At 40.2% G+C, this 18,048-nt stretch overlaps 1 long non-coding RNA gene across 1 annotated transcript in view; it reads left to right on the top strand.

Annotated features, from left to right (window-relative positions):
* The window catches only part of LOC138987624 (uncharacterized), a 398,295-nt gene that overhangs the window by 333,049 nt on the left and 47,198 nt on the right, over positions 1-18,048 (top strand). Inside the window, exon 3 of the long non-coding RNA XR_011464010.1 lies at positions 7,466-7,534. This is a non-coding gene — a long non-coding RNA (uncharacterized lncRNA). The remainder of the gene's footprint in view (positions 1-7,465; positions 7,535-18,048) is intronic.

Below are 18,048 nucleotides of genomic sequence, written 5' to 3' on the forward strand. Positions count from 1 at the left end.
TGGGAACCTGGTGAAATAGTCATGAGCCTTGTCCTTTTACTGCTGTAAGGGACTATAAGTCACTGATTTCCTCCCCTAGTCCTCCATAAGAGCAGGTTAGGGTGTCTCCAATGGTAAACATTTCATTGTTATAGACTCACTTTAGGCAACAACAGAAATAATGACAAAGGAGTGGTTTATCTGGCCTTCTTAGGGGCATTAAAGTATTTTAATAATAGGCTGGGTGGAGCAATGTTGCCTACAAGGGGGTTGTAGGAGTTAGTAATTGGCTTAAGAACAAATTGGTAAGAGGCAACAGACCAGTTGTTCCATAAAAGTGGAGTGGAGATTTGATCTGGGGATATGTTTATAACTTTAGGAGAAGGGTGGTAAGGATTTGGACCTGAACAGCCTGCAAGGCTAACTGCCAAACATTATCCCTGGAAGCCCATTTGCCTTTGAAGGGATGCCAACAGATGGACTTCTAGCAGGCATTGTGTGCCTGTCACCCGCCCTAGCTGGTTCACTGAGAGATGCTGTTGTTGTACATGTTGTAGGAAACATGGAAGATGAAGGCCTGAATATCTAGAGGGGTTGGATATTATACAGTATTTCCCTCCCAAGGGTCAGCTATTTTCTGGTTGTCCCTCCAGAAGATTGTTGAGGCAACAATGTGGGTCCAGATTGGGGCTCAGGAAAAGAGCATGAAACAGGAGGGAAGGGGGCAGGGCACAACGTTTGAAAGAATGACATAGCACAAGGGCATAACATAAACCAATGAAAATCAATTGGGTCCAAGATGACAGGTCAAATTCAAGTAAACCTTAATCCCCAATCTGTAAGCTAAATGACACACCCACATGTGGCAGGACAGCTCCAAGGCACTGTCAAAAGAGGGAGGAGTGGGTGGTTCCCCAATGGCTGGGATGATTCTCCCACTCATTAGCATATGAATTCACCCAGCTTGAAAAAACTAGCCAGACCATGGTCAAATTCCATGGTCAAAGCCCTTGCCCTCTGCAATGGCCCACAACCTGCTGAGTGTGTTTCTCTCTGAATCCTAACAAATCCACCTCTTATCTATCGCTGTGTCTCTCACTGAATTTTTGCAATGAGACATCAGAGCCTGAGCTTCACTAGGTCCTGAAGCCAGGCATCATGGGTTTTGGCTGGGCTCAAGTCCCAGGAGAAAGGAGCTGAAGGACGGGAGGAAAAAGCAATGAGAAAACGTGCCAAGGAATCCCCTTCATAGCCTGCTGGAAAATCTGCTAAATACCTGACCTGTGCTCATAGTTTCCATTGGCCTGATCCTTGGCATAAAGAAGATTAAGGACAGAAGAACCCCCACCGGCTTGGGTAACAGCTACTGGGGCTCAGCAGATAGTGAAGCCTTTGGGACATATTGAGGCGTAGCCTCTCCAGAGTCCCTCAGTTGTACCCACTGCCACTTGCCTGTTCATGGGAGGGTCGAGAAAACAAGAAAGGAGAGATTGTAAAGGAATTAAGATTTTGTTAGGCATATGTCCTTCCAGCCATAGGAGCAAGGACCTCCTACCTTAAACAGAAGTCTTCTGGAACCTGAGACTGAGTTGCTTGAGCTTTCTGCTATGTTTGTTATTCTTTGTCCCAGTTTCTAGCATGCTGGGATTCTTGTCACTTCCCCTGAGCTGGGTTTTCTTCGTGTTCCACTTCTACTGCGAGCTTTCACCAAGTTGGGCTCCTGCTGTGCTTGGCCTCCTCCTTGCAGGGACTGCTAAAGTTGTTTCAGCCAGGTTAAATCTGAGTCACCATAGATGTCAGGGGAGTGTGTAATTTCCTTGGTTCTGCCTCATCACAACAAAAATTTGAAGCAATGGACGTTAAAGCCCTCGGTGTGTCACAGCTCTCAGACAGACTGTGTCTTAGCTCTCGGACAGGTCAGTGTTACCACTCCGTGTTACAGCTCAGTTTTATTTAGAAAATAAAAGAAAATACATCCTTGAGGCATGAAAGCATGCCAACCCAAAAGTCGCGAAGAGAAGAGAGAGAAAGGGAGAGCAGGAGAGAGGGACAGAGACCCCCGGCCCTTTGGCTTCTCTTTCTACATGTTTTTTCTCCTCCCCCTGGGCCTGCGCTATGTAAATGGGGCTAGCCGGGAGTGCTGTTTGTTCTACCTGAGGTCCTCACTCCAGTCTTTGGATCTTCCTTTGTTCTATTTTCATGGGCTTTTCCCTTTCTTGTCTTTTAGCCACAACCACTTTGGACTCCTTTTTCCTGTTCTAACAACATAACAATTCTATGGAAGGAGCAAGTCATGGAAAGAGCTAAGATGATAGAAAGAAAAGTCCCTGTGCCCAAAATAATCACTACATTATGGCTAGGAACCTGAGAAAGGCCTGGTGAAAGTGAAAGTCGCTCAGTCATGTACGACTCTTTGCAACCCCATAGACTTAGTCCATGGAATTCTCCAGGCCAGAATACTGGAGTGGGTAGCCTTTCCTTTCTCCAAGGGATCTTCCCAACCCAGGGATCAAACCCAGGTCTCCCACATTACAGGCGGATTTTTTACCAGCTGAGCCACAAGGGAAGCCCAAGAATACTGGAGTAGGTAGCCTATCCCTTCTGTAGTGGATTTTCCCCACTCAGCAATCAAACCAGGGTCTCCTGCATTGCAAGCAGATTCTTTACCAACTGAGCTATGAGGGAAGCCCTTAGGAGAACCAAAGGAAAGACAAATGTGGTTTCTTGCTGAAATGGCACTTGAACTGAGAATTTGGAACTAGAGAATGGAAGGAAAGATATTTGCTTGTACATACCATTGTTTTGAAGAAAACAGATTAAACATCTAAGAAATAATATAAGAAATTTGTTATCTGGTCTGTATAAACATAAAATGACATTAAGGCTGTTGAGAGATGCGTTTAGGCATTCATCACCAAATCAGAACAAGCTCTCTCCATCAGATTCAACAAACATCTTTCTAACTTAGATGGCTAGAGAACATTTCTTTTCAAGCTTAATCTCTATGACTTAACATTTTTGTCTCTCATTATTTGTGAGCAAGATCTGGGTTCTTGGAGTCATCTTCATAGAGTTTGAATGTTGCACTTAAAAAAAAAACAACTACAAAAATTGTCAATCAAGAGAGAACTGATTTTCCTTTCACTGAACATTTTCAAGCAGAATCTGTTGCTTTTGAAGAGATACTATAGAGGTTATTCATTAAGCTTTAGGTAGAAGTTGGATTAATTGACCTCTTAAATTCTTCCTAGTATGTAACTATATTTCCTTGAAACAAGAATTAAAACAGAAAAGAAATTAAATCATTTTATTATCTTTTAGAACTCAAGCATATTAAAGATGATTAGATTAAGACCCAGTCTTGTCCTGATACTTTATTTACAAAGGATTAGAGATAATAGCAGCAGCAGCAGCAGCAGAGATAATATAACTGTATGTTTTGTTCTATTTTATTTCTCAAAATTAGTGAATTTTATTCCCTTGGAAAATTTTCCGAGTTGATTACATCAGATAAATTTGTAAACCAAGAACTCGGGGGCTTACTAAAAACCTTGGTTTTGTTAAAAAGTGTTAATTCACAACCTCCTTAGGAGCTTCCCTGGTCTTATCTGAAACTGGCCCCTGGACACAGAGGACAGGTAGGGACCAAAGAAGGAGGCAGACACTCTAGGTTAGTGGCTGGCAGATTTAATATGCAAGAGAACTTATGAGGTTTGTCTTGGGTGGTTGCAAGGCAAATAGATCTCCATGCCAGCCCACTACAATCTTGAAAGTTTATGTTAAGGCCTAAACTGGATTCAGTCACATACCGAGTCAGATAGTTTCATCACTAGGTCAGAGCTGTATCTAGGAGCAGCTTCTGACAGTAGGAAAGGCAAACAGATCCAAAAACAGAAGAATGGGTGAGGAGCCTTCAGTTGCCTGGGCCTAGCAGACGGGTCAAACCAGCAGTCACATCCTCTCAGTGACTTCCAGTAGGAAGTCAAACATAATTTAAGAATTATTTGCTAGATTAAATGTGCCATTAAATTGCAGAAAATAAAATGTGTAATTTACAAAGCTCATTTTTTTTACTCTCATGTTTGTGCTTTAATGTTTTCATAAAAGCATTTGCACAGAATATTTACCTTCCTTCATAAGAGGAAGCATGATACTGACAGCTATTCTATAATTCATACTTTTAGGAAGTTTGTGAGTATATTTCATCTCTTTCATCTCTGTATTCTCAATAAGTGAAAAAAATCATTGGCAAAACATAATTAAAATATTCAAGCAGCATACCTCTTAGAAAAAAAATTAAAGCTAAAAACCATTGATGAAATACAAAAATACAAAGCATAACCCATTGATATATTAGAACTTCCACTGAATAAAAATGACTAGTATTATTAGGGGTAACATTTAGAGATAATTATTTTTGTTTGGGGTAAAGAAAGGGATTTATACTGAAACTAGAAAGATACTCATCATGTATAACTATAATGCAAAGCTATTGAATATTATATGGGTTAGAATTAAATAATATACTGGATACAGATTTTAGAAATTGCTTTTTCTTACTCTTACTTGTTCTTAGTCTCATTCTCTCTCTCATTATATTACATACATGCATATAAAGCATGCACCACAAGCATACATAGATACACGTACTTTGTATGTGCACACACACAAAACTGAAGAACAGAAATGTTTTTGTGTATGTGTATGATAGTTAGCTCAGAGAAGGCAATGGCACCCCACTCCAGTACTCTTGCCTGGAAAATCCCATGGACGGAGGAGCCTGGTAGGCTGCAGTCCATGGGGTTGCTAAGAGTCGGACACGACTGAGAGACTTCACTTTCACCTTTCACTTTCATGCATTGGAGAAGGAAATGGCAACCCACTCCAGTGTTCTTGCCTGGGGAATCCCAGGGATGGCGGAGCCTGGCGGGCTGCCGTCTATGGGGTCGCACAGAGTCGGACACGACTGAAGCGACTTAGCAGCAGCAGCAGCAGCATGATAGTTAGCTATACACTTTCGACATTTTCCTGATTTTAGCAAAAGAGATTGAAGTGGCAATCTAGAAAACTAAATTTAACTAGCTCTTAAGTGCAAATCTAGAAAACTAGATGATTTGGAAGTAGGTAAGGATGCTAAAGCTGAAACTCCAGTACTTTGGCCACCTCATGCGAAGAGTTGACTCATTGGAAAAGACTCTGATGCTGGGAGGGATTGGGGACAGGAGGAGAAGGGGACGACAGAGGATGAGATGGCTAGATGGCATCACCAACTCTATGGACATGAGTTTGAGTCAACTCCGGGAGTTGGTGATGGACAGGGAGGCCTGGCGTGCTGCAATTCATGGGGTCTCAAAGAGTCGGACACGACTGAGCGACTAAACTGAATTGAACTGAAGGAGCATTTGTGGGCTTCCCGGTTGGCTCAGCAGTAAAGGATCCACCTGTAATGCATGAGTTGCTGGAGATGCAGCTTCTATCCCTGGTTTGGGAAGATCCCCTGGAGGAGGGCATGGTAATCCACTCCAGTATTCTTGCCTGGAGAATCCCATGGACAGAGGATCCTGACAGACTACAATCCATAGCATTGCAAAGAGGTGGACACGACTGAAGCAAATGCAAGGGGCGTTTGTAGCCCAGGTAAAAGTACTAGATTTCTCAGGGCCCAATCTTTGAACTCACACTCAAGAAGGAGAAACTGTGGGTTGATGTGAAAGATAAAAGATATATGATACAGAAGCTGCAACCCGAATTTGGGGTTCTAGCAGGAATAGACAGATCTCTGTCCCGTGACTCTAGATCAGTTAAAATAATCTCTTTTCCGCAATTTTAACAGGGTAACCAAGTTTAGTTCCTTGAAGGAAAGACATCTCTTCATCCATAAAGATGCAAAATTATTCTATCAGCAGTAAAGTCTGTAAATGTTACATGTATCTATGATATATTCAATGTTATGGCAGAAGTATCCTTGAATCTGCCTATATAAGATTGGTTTTAGAATATCTGAAATGATTAACAAAAGTCCATAATTGTTTGTTTGTTTTTGTAGAGCTGAATTTATTAAATGGATCAAATTTGTAAGGCAGACTAGTTAGAACAACTCCCACTTCTCTAAAATCAGGAACAGAATTGAAACCCAAAAGAGGTTCTGAAATGTCTCTACCTGGAAATCTTTTAGGAAATCACATTGCCAGTCCCTTTAGAGAAAGTCTTAACAATAAAGCAGAAGGAGAGAAATTCAAGTCAGGGATTGATATTCATCCTTATAAAGCCCCAGCTGACAGGAATTACTTTTCTTTCCCCTTCCTACTTACAGCTTTGCTGCTAAGTCGCTTGAGTTGTGTCCGACTCTGTGCAACCCCATAGACGGCAACCCACCAGGCTCCCCCGTCCCTGGGATTCTCCAGGCAAGAACACTGGAGTGGGTTGCCATTTCCTTCTCCAATGCATGAAAGTGAAAAGTGAAACTGAAGTCGCTCAGTCGTGCCCGACTCTTAGCGACCCCATAGACTGCAGCCTACCAGGTTCCTCCATCCGTGGGATTTTCCAGGCAAGAGTACTGGAGTGGGGTGCCATTGCCTTCTTGACTTACAGCTTTAGTGAGGTATAACTGACAAATAAAAATTAAAATTCTATATTTGAGTTTTACAGTTTGATGCTTTGATTTACATGTAACATTGTGAATAACTGCAACTAAACTAATTAACATTATCAATTACCCAACACAGTTACCAATTCCTCTCTTCTTTCTTTCTTTCCTTCTTTTTCTGTGGTGATAAGAACACTTGAGACCTACCCTCTTGACAAATTTCAATGACACATTATTGTATTGCTAACTATAGTCACATTAATGTATATTAGATCTTCAGACTTTTTCATCTTGCATAACTGAAGTTTTGTCAAAAGGCCAAGATTTAGAGTGCCTAAAGGGAGTAGTATTTCAGCTAACTGATTTAATGAGACTTGAGGTAATACAGTCTCACTTGCACAGTGCCCTCCCAATCCACGTGGGCATTGGCATGAGACAGTCTTACTTAGTGAGGATTAGAACAGAGGGTGCAAGTGAAGCTCTTCAGTGCAACAAATGTTGGGCACAGAGTCCATATACTCTGTGGACGGGTGGTGACACTGATGATAAAGACAATGGTGTTACACACACAGGGAGGCTTTACCAACCAAGGGACTAAGGGGCTGATGAATTGCATCCTTGTCCTCTGCTTTATCGGGACAGAATTCCCATGTGGACCAAACTGCTCACCTGCATGTGAGTGCCTTATTGCAAGAGCAAGATCAGATGTGTTTGGTAGAAATGGATGAGATTTTCTGTTGGGTAATAATTCTTCTAAGTCTGCCAACTTTACCTTTCCACACTTTAAGCTTTATGCCCCATTATAATAGCTTGTATCTCTCATTTTAGGATAGTCCTTTAAACACCTAATCAGCTACCATTTTCTCAGTTTCTAAGTTACTTTCTTTATTCTCTTCACAGAATCCCTAAGAATTGCTGAACAACCTACATGGTCAAACAGTATTTCCAAGATTTGCAGTTGCTCATGAGGTAACCCCTTGGCAATCTATGCAAGATAAATAACTTTCTTCCCTCTGATGTTTCTGTACAGATCCTCATTTTGTGGGAAAAAAAATATCATGATCAATTTTCGTGGTTTTACTCTTGTTTTCTAAATACTTTTCTTAAAAATGGCCTTCGCATTATAAGATGTCTTTATCTATATAGCATCCAGCACAGCGTCATGCAGGTAGTGAAGTTCCATAGATGACAGCTGAAAGAAGGTAAGCAGAAAAGAAAAAGGAAAGGAGGAAGAAAGATGGCAGTGGGTATAAGTGTTTGCTTGTTTTGTGTGGCTTATAGGATTTGGAGAAGGAGCTCTTTTTAAATGTATCTCTAAAATATCTGAAATTTCATCATGAATATTTGCTTTTGAGTATTGTACACTGGTACTTTCACATACACCTAGAATGAGTCCTTACCATCTTAGAATTAGTTCAGGGGGACATTTTGTTTTCCTTTTATAGAAACAACTATAATAATGCTAGAATACCTGCTTGTAAAATGACTATGATCTTGATGTCACTTATAAATAGGAGAATTATGTCAACATAAAGGTGAAGTTAGGTTGGTTCATATGTGACCAATTCTAGGCAAAAAGCTGGTGTAGCAATAATTAGAAATGTCTGGAGGAAAAGAAAAATCCATCAGGCTGGATGTTATACAGATAGGAGTCCTTTTTGTTATATTTTAAGACAACGGAAAATGAGCTTTTAACTGGGGATTCCTTTCCAGAAAGCCAAACCTCTACTTTAACCAGCTTTCCCCTTCAGGCAGTTTGTTCATCCCCTGGTCCAGAGCACCACTTTTGTCTGCACTGTCTCTGTACCTGTAAGCCAGCATTTCTACTTCATGGCTTTATGTGACTCTTATATGTCCTTGCAGTGGCCTTCAGTCAAGCTCAGTGCCTGCCTAGCTGTCCAAGTGATCTCTGGAGGTACCAATTATGGTTTAGCTCAGTCTCTGGTTACCAAATAGCTTAGATTTGAATGATCTTCCAACTCTATTTTTCCCACCAGCCCTGTTTCTTTAGTAGGGTTTTGAAGAACATGAATTTTGGGGGAAATACATATTTTGGACTATAGTAGAAATTAAATGTTACCAAGGTGTTAGTAGGGGACTGTGGAATGGTGTTTTGAGGAGAATAAAGGGAAAGGAGAGGTGCTGAAGTTAGAGACAAATAAAGCCGGACTTCTCAAATTTTAAATGCATTGGAATCAGACCAGGATCCTGTTTAAAAGGCAGATTCTGATTCAGTACGTCTGAGAAGGAGCTTAGATCTTGCTTTCTAACAAGCTCCGAGTGATTCTTGCTGCTAACTGGGGATGATACTTGAAGTAGCAGAAGCCTGAAGGACAGGTAGCAATTTGAAGAGGCACCATCTAGAGCTGGGCTACTGTGAAGCTTTTTTTTTTTTTTCAAGTTGTGATGTGTTTTCCAGTCTCCCAAACAAATCAGGATCATTACTAAAATCTTAAGTTTGAAACTAATCAAGAGCTTAAAAAAAATAAAAACGTTTGACGAACACCCATGTTCCTTTTATTTTTCTCAAACATGCACTTAGAAAGCTAGGTTTATCAACTGGTTGTTAAAATATTAATACTCAGAAAGAGGTTCTTTCTTTTATCTTGTGTTAGAAGCAGCTTAAGTTATAACCTCCAACTGTGTTCTGGGCTAATGAAAGAGGCAGGAAAGATAACCAGGTCCAATCACTTTTATTGACTAAACAAAGTGAGTTGTCTGCATTACTTTTATTTCTTGACATTTCACTTTTACTTGTCTGGATTCACAATAACTATGATGTGATTTCAGTGACCTTCAGTGCTGCTAAAGGATGCCAGGGTATATTGTAAGTTTGGGCTAGCAATTCAAAAGCAAACAGGGCCTTATAGAAGTTTAAAAATTAATTTCTTCTGTAAATTAACAATTTTGAAACCATATAAAATGTAGATAGGTCATGCATAGATACATGATTGTACCAAATAAGATCTACTCTTGACAAAAGACAAAATAATTATTTTTAAGAAGGCTTTTAGCTATCATTTGTTGTGTTGTTTTACATATATTATCTTACCCAACTCATGAAAAGTTTATTAGATGTCATTAACCTCATTTCACAGAGGAAGGAACCAAGGCTGGGAGAAAAGAACTAACTCAATGTCACACAGCTAGTGAGTGACATGCCAAGATCTAAACCTAGATTTGCTTAGGTCCAAAATTCACGTTCTTAATCACTAAGCTCTCAATCCATTTGGAGCCACTAAAATTTATATAGAAATTATGTGTGATTTATATGTTATGACAAACAAGAAGACCATGAAATTCTCTTTGGCATGTGTCCCTTCCTCTCTGGCAGTTACCTAAAGTCATTTTTGGAAGTAAGTGGTGTGTAAATTTTAAATAAATAAAAACTTAAAATGCCCTTTACTCACCTCAAAGACTTTCTAAGTACAGTCTGTGTTTTGGAGGAATAAGTCAGTGCCATTAGCCCATGAACCCCTGATGTACTATGAGTCCTTCGGGAGGGTCTCTATCCTGTGACTGTTGAAAAGCATCTGAATAAATAATATTCTCAGGGTTTGTATTAGCTGTTCTTCACTCTAGCTTTGATTTGAACCACCTCATGTGCTATTGGTAAATTAAAACATAGTGTGAGTGTGAAGTAGAGGTTATGTTGGTTCACGCACAATTATGTCTAGCCTGTTAATGTTTTGAAGCAACTGGGGGCAAGCTTCTCAAAATTAAAAGGACCATCTTTTCAATATATGAAGACCTTTAAAAAAAAAAAAGGCATAAATATCTCAAAAATGCCCTCTTTTACAGCAAAAAGTGGCTATTTGCTTCAAGAGTTGCTAGGCTTTCCTCTATGTTCAGCTGTCTGGGAAGCACACATGTGGAGACATTTCATCTTGAATTAAAATAATGTAGTAAAAAAAATTCTGATGAAAAGTCTTTTATCAAAAGTGTATGCCTTTATATAGTGGAAGTAAGAAATAGATTTAAGGGCCTAGATCTAAAAGATAGAGTGCCTAATGGACTATGGAATGAGGTTCATGACATTGCACAGGAGACAGGGATCAAGACCATCCCCATGGAAAAGAAATGCCAAAAAGCAAAATGGCTGTCTGGGGAGGCCTTACAAATAGCTGTGAAAAGAAGAGAAGCGAAAAGCAAAGGAGAAAAGGAAAGATATAAACAACTGAATGCAGAGTTCCAAAGAATAGCAAGAAGAGATAAAAAAGCCTTCTTCAGTGATCAATGCAAAGAAATAGAGGAAAACAACAGAATGGGAAAGACTAGGGATCTCTTCAAGAAAATCAGAGATACCAAAGGAACATTTCATGCAAAGATGGGCTTGATAAAGGACAGAAATGGTATGAACCTAACAGAAGCAGAAGATATTAAGAAGAGATGGCAAGACTACACAGAAGAACTGTACAAAAAAGATCTTCACGACCAAGATAATCACGATGGTGTGATCACTGACCTAGAGCCAGACATCCTGGAATGTGAAGTCAAGTGGGCCTTAGAAAGCATCACTACGAACAAAGCTAGTGGAGGTGATGGAATTCCAGTTGAGCTATTCCAAATCCTGAAAGATGATGCTATGAAAGTGCTGCACTCCATATGCCAGCAAATTTGGAAAACTCAGCAGTGGCCACAGGACTGGAAAAGGTCAGTTTTCATTCCAATTCCAAAGAAAGGAAATGCCAAAGAATTCTCCAACTACCACACAATTGCACTCATCTCACACGCTAGTAAAGTAATGCTCAAAATTCTCCAAGCCAGGCTTCAGCAATATGTGAACCGTGAACTTCCTGATGTTCAAGCTGGTTTTAGAAAAGGCACAGGAAGCAGAGATCAAATTGCCAACATCTGCTGGATCATGGAAAAAGCAAGAGAATTGCAGAAAAGCATCTATTTCTGCTTTATTGACTATGCCAAAGCCTTTCACTGTGTGGATCACAATCAACTGTGGAAAATTCTGAAAGAGATGGGAATACCAGACCACCTGATCTGCCTCTTGAGAAATTTGTATGCAGGTCAGGAAGCAACAGTTAGAACTGGACATGGAACAACAGACTGGTTCCAAATTGGAAAAGGAGTTCGTCAAGGCTGTATATTGTCACCTTGTTTATTTAACTTCTATGCAGAGTACATCATGAGAAACGCTGGACTGGAAGAAACACAAGCTGGAATCAAGATTGCTGGGAGAAATCTCAATAACCTCAGATATGCAGATGATACCACCCTTATGGCAGAAAGTGAAGAGGAACTAAAAAGCCTCTTGATGAAAGTGAAAGTGGAAAGTGAAAAAGTTGGCTTAAAGCTCAACATTCAGAAAACAAAGATCATGGCATCTGGTCCCATCATTTCATGGGAAATACATGGGGAAACAGTGGGAACAGTGTCAGACTTTATTATTTTGGGGCTCCAAAATCACTGCAGATGGTGACTGCAGCCATGAAATTAAAAGACACTTAACTCCTTGGAAGGAAAGTTATGACCAACCTAGACAGAATATTCAAAAGCAGAGACATTACTTTGCCAACAAAGGTTCATCTAGTCAAGGCTATGGTTTTTCCTGTGGTCATGTATGGATGTGAGAGTTGGACTGTGAAGAAGGCTGAGCGCCGAAGAATTCATGCTTTTGAACTGTGGTGTTGGAGAAGACTCTTGAGAGTCCCTTGGACTGCAAGGAGATCCAACCAGTCCATTCTGAAGGAGATCAGCCCTGGGATTTCTTTGGAAGGAATGATGCTAAAGCTGAAACTCCAGTACTTTAGCCACCTCATTCGAAAAGTTGACTGATTGGAAAGGACTCTGATGCTGGGAGGGATTGGGGGCAAGAGGAGAAGGGGACGACAGAGGATGAGATGGCTGGATGGCATCACTGACTCGATGGACGTGGGTCTCAGTGAACTCTGGGCATTGGTAATGGACAGAGAGGCCTGGCATGCTGTGATTCATGGGGTCGCAAAGAGTCGGACATGACTGAGCGACTGATCTGATCTGATCTGATGCCTTCTAGGATCTATATATGGAAGGAGGAAGCACAGGGAAAACACTGCAAAAAACTTTCCAAGAGTGATGCTCTTGGAGACTTAACTTTACTAGGATCCTTTATTAGAGGTATTATTGTTTTTGTGAGTGTTCTGATCACAAAGTTCTAAGCTAGCGCTGATTCTCTTTTTCCATGAGTCTTGTTTTTTTTAGTGCTCAATTTTGCAAAATGTAATACTGTTTAAAACAAGGTTGTATTATATGAAGCTAGGTTGAAGCAAAGAATGAATAGTTCTCAGAAGTGCATCATTTTTCTTTCTCTAGGAGGTACATGAAATGTGTTGTATGCTTGACTTACAACCACTTTTCTATGCAGCAATCAATAGCTGAAGCATTTGTTTGAACATCTTGTGGGTGAAGCCTAGGAAAAACACTTTAAAGGATGACTTTGTAATATAGGGCATATGGAGTTAATAAACTAACCTTTCATAAAGAACATTCTTGACACCATTACTTTTGACATCAAATTAAAATATTTACATTTAATATTGGATTACTCCAGAAGCCACTGCGCTGTGCTTAGTCGTTCAGTCATGTTCGACTCTTTGCTACCCCATGGACTATAGGACACCAGGTTCCTCTCCTCTGTCCATGGAAATTCTCCAGCAAAAACACTGGAGGAGGTTGCCATGCCCTCCTCCAGGGGATCTTCCCAACCCAAGGATCAAACCCAGGTCTCCTGCATTGCAGGTGGATTCTTTACTGTCTGAGCCATCAGGGTACCCCCCAGAATCCATTAAAAAGACTAATTATATGTATGTTACATATATACATATGTGTATACATGTATATGTGTGTGTATGTGTGTGTGTGTATAGTAAAAAGGGATCTGCAAAAGAAAATATTTTAAAAATTAGAGTTGTTCATGAATGGATTGGCTAGCCTTTTAAGCTAGTGTGCGTGCTGTGCTAAGTTGCTTCAGTAGTGTACGACTCTGTGTGACCCTATGGACTATAGCCTGCCAGGCTCCTCTGTCCATGGGATTCTCCAGGAAAGAATACTGGAGTGGGTTGCATTTTCTTCTCCATGGGATCTTCCCAGTGCAGGGATCAAACCTGGGTCTCCTGCATTACAGGCAGATTCTTTTCCACCTGAGCATCTAGGGTTAGCCTAATGAAAATCAGAAATAACACAGCAGTGACACCTATACTGTGTGGGATACAGGATGAGATAAATAAAGAGCTCTTTTCCAAAGTAATAATAGGTATGATTTCTTGAAATTAACTAGATGTTAAGTCCTGCACTAAATTTTTACATTCATTTTCTACCCAAGGGATAGATATTTTTATCTTCCGTAAATAGATAAGAAAAATGAAGCCTAAAGAGGTTAAGGAACTAGTCCAAAGTGATAAGTACCAGCACCAGCATTTGAATTCATTTCAGTAGAACTTCAGTTAGGCCGTGACATTTTTCAACTTTAAACATATGATTTTATGTGCTGTATGTAATTAAGGTCATCTTTGAGGTGAGATATGAACATTCTATATTTGTTCATCTATTATAAGAAATTTTAAATAGTTGACACAGTATGGTTGATATTAACTTGCTTTATTTCAAAAGGTGCAAAGATAAAGAAATTCAATAACTAAGGACTACATAAGGGAAACTAGAAACTAGACAGTGGCTATAAAATTCCTCAGAGCACAATTGAGAATAAGTATTTTTGCATGAATGAATGATTTGATAGTTTGTGCTAACTCTTTTAAAAGTATTCTCAAGTAGTTCTTAAGATTTCATATTTCAAATAAATTCAAACTGACCTATAATTTTTGCTCAGATTTCCATGCCTTGTTGTGCCACTGATTTGTCCTTCACTTTGATTTTTGACCTCGACATAGATTATGAAGCCTTTTAGATTCCTACATTTTTATATATAATAATTGACCATCTTTCATTCTTAGACTCTGCCCTTGTCCCTGTATATTATTTATGGTTTACCTATTCCTCTCTGGTACTGTGTTCTGGACACTTTGTGATACATAAGGCCTCTGTTAACCTCAGGTAAAAGTACTCTGCTTTGAATGAAAGTAATCATCAATGTCGTTTATGGCCTAGGGACTGTTAACAGTTTTATTACAGTTTGTTCAAAGAGTGTGAAATGCATAAGAAATCCAGGAACTTCTTAGGGTATGTAAATATTGTGTCACATATATATCAATTTTGATGATGAACGTTGATATTCATGATAAAGCAACTGGAATTGGAATTTTTCCTAGAATATCTGAATTAAGCACATAGGTTAATCAAATCTACTGAATTATTTGGTATAAAGCCACTACATTACTTATTCATATTAACAAAAATGGAAAAAGATAAATTTGTAATTGATATGTTTACATGATTAGGCTTTACACTCAGGATTCTGAGGTTTTCACCCATAATCATTCAAAAAAATCTGTGATCAGTCTAGGATATTGAAACCATGTGAAGATAGTGAAGTGTAGGAAGTGTTAGTCACTCAGTCCTATCTGACTCCTTGCCACCCCATGGACCGTAGCCCACCAGGCTCCTCCATCCATGGGATTTTCCAGGTAAGAATACTGGAGTGGGTTTCCATTTCATTCCCTCACTAGGGGATCTTCCTGATTTAGGGATTGAACCTCCGTCTCCCACATTGCAGGCAGATTCTTTGCCGTCTGAGCCTTCAGGGAAGCCATGTGAATATAGTGATGTTCATCAAATATCTCACCTGTATTTCCCAGTCTCCTTGAAATTAAATGAGGCCAAGTACATACGGGTTTGGCCAGTGGTTTGGGAAGGAAAGTGATTGTGTCACTTCTGGGCTGAGGTTTTGCATTTCTCTTTCACTGGTATAGGGTTCGAGGCATGTCTTCTGGTTCCACTCTTCTTAAACTTTAATGTACAGACAGATCACTTGGGGATCTTGTTAAAATGTAGATTCTAACTTGGGTCCAAGGTAGGCACAAATACTCTTCATTTCTAATAAAATTCCTAATGATATCAGTGATGCTGGTTTGCAGATCATACATTGCGCAGCAAGACTGTAAATGAAATACTTTCAATATAATAGAAACTTCCCCAGCCAGGATCCCTGAATGACTGTGTAGAGTACAGCCTTACATTTGGCATGTAGTATGAGTGTGATATAAATGTGGTATGAGCTATGCAGAATATCAAAGACAGTGTTGTTTTTTTTTTTGTAGAAATGAACTTTTGTGAGTTAGTATAGATACAGAAGCTAAGTATAGATATGGAAACGAAAAAAATAAGTAATTTGAGTTCAGAGGTTCATAAATTATAGGAAATGAACCACACTAATGCAAGATGTTAATAATAGGGGACACTGTTTGGCAAGGTGAGGGTCTATATAGAAAATCTCTGTATTTTCCACTCAATTTTTCTATAACCCTAAAACTGCTCTAAATATTAGTCCAATTATTAAAATTTTTTAATTAAAACCTCCTTATCCCTCTTTTCCCCACTCCAAAAAATAAACTAATGAATAAATAAAAGCCAAATGCTACTCTGATAATGGAAGTAAAAAGGAAGAGACAAGTTCAAAGAACATGGTTTTCTTAGGAAGGCAATAAATTCAGACAGTTTAAAGAACAACATTCAAATTTTACTGTAGATTAAACCTATTATTCTTAGCCCAATATCTACTTCATATACAAAACAAGAAGAGATTTGTGCAACTATCCTTTTATAAGAATATATTCCCTCAAAATATTATGAAAATTAAGACAAAGAGATAAAAATTCAGTTAAAGTTGAAAAGAAGTTAACTTTGTTGTATAAAAGCCTATGTAGAGAAGATGGCAGAGAATAAGACAGGGAGACCACTTTCTCCCCCACAAATTCATCAAAAGATCATTTGAATGCTGAGCAACTTCCACAAAACAACTTCTGAATATAGGCGGAGGACACCAGGCACCCAGAAAGTCAGCCCATTCTCTTTGAAAGGAGGTAGGACAAAATGTAAAAGACAAAAGAGTTATGGATGGAGGTCCATCCTGAGGAGGGAGTTGTGAAGGAGTAGAAGTTTCCAAGCAGTAGGAAACCCTCTCATAGACGGGTCTGTGGGGAGTTTTGGAATCTCAGAGGGCAACATATCCAGGAGAAAAAAAATAATAATGATAACCCACAGAATATGCGCCTAACAGCAACTGCCAACAGAGAAGTAACCCAGAGGCTCATGTCCACCACCAGCGAGCAGCGGCTGGACAGGGAGGCACAAGCTGCATCATGGGTCCTTAAGGTGAGGACCAGGCCTGAATGCCCTGAGGACCACCTGAGGGAGCTAACTTGAGATAGCAACCCAAACTGTGGGATCGCCAGAGAAAGAAAAAGGAAGAGAGAACTTTCCTACAAAAGCCTCTAATTCGCAGCCTGGCCTGCTCCCAGAACAAAGGATTGAGTGAAACCAAAGGTGAGCTAGCCGGATGTATACAGGCCCCTCCCTCTGCTGGAGGCAGAGAGGCAGGCATGCAATAGCCAGAGCCAGAAGGCAAGGGGCTGCTGCAGTCTCAGCCCCAGAGACTGGCATCCTCCACCAAATTGTGTGTGAGCAGGGTCCCAGTTGCTAACCACATCTTCCTGGGGTCCTGGACAGTTGACATCCGCCAGGAGGGTCGCAGCCTGAGATCAGTTCTCAGAGGAGACATACGGCACACCTGAGATGGTGCTCTTACCGGCACACCCGGGAAACCGAGTGGCCGGGACTGGCGAGGTGATTGACGCACAGTTCACCTGGGACAGTGCGCTCACAAACACCTGGTCACCTGAGCTGCCTGGACCTGAGAAGGGCACAAAATGCATGCCCAACTGAGCCTGTGTGCTTGCGGATTACCTGAAAACCTGAGCAGCTTGGACCTGGAAAGTGCACAAAACACAGGGCCCACTGTGGACAGTGCCCCTGCAGAGCACCCTGGAGCCTGAGCAGTGTGGACCCAGGAAGCACATGCCGCCTTGAGCTGGGGCAAACCCAGTGCAGTCCATACAGTGCAAGCACTCCCCAACACATGCCAGCTATATTTGTTTGCAGTATCCTTCCCTCCACACGACACGGCTGAACAAGTGAGCCTAAATAAGTGACCACCTTTCGCCCCCATGTGTCAGGGTGGAAATTAGACAATGAAGAGACATGGAAACAGAGGAAGCCAAAATAAACAAAGAACACAGAACTGCCCTGAAAGTGACAGGTACAACTGATTAAAACCCTGTAGTTAACATTGTCCAAGTGTTGGAGGGGACCTATAGACCTTGAGAACAAGTACAAGCTGGAACAAGGAACTATCTGAAACTGAACTGACCCCACACTGCCCACAAAAGTTCCAGAGAAATTCCTAGATATATTTTTACTATTATCACTTTTTAATTTTTTTTAAATTTAAGTTCTTTATTACTCCTTTAATTTTCATTTTTATAACCTACTATTACCTTACCAAAAAAAAGACCCTATTTTAAAGCAAATTTCATATA

The sequence above is a fragment of the Bos mutus genome, chromosome 4 (genome assembly GCF_027580195.1).
Source record: "Bos mutus isolate GX-2022 chromosome 4, NWIPB_WYAK_1.1, whole genome shotgun sequence".
NCBI classification, from domain to species: domain Eukaryota; kingdom Metazoa; phylum Chordata; class Mammalia; order Artiodactyla; family Bovidae; genus Bos; species Bos mutus.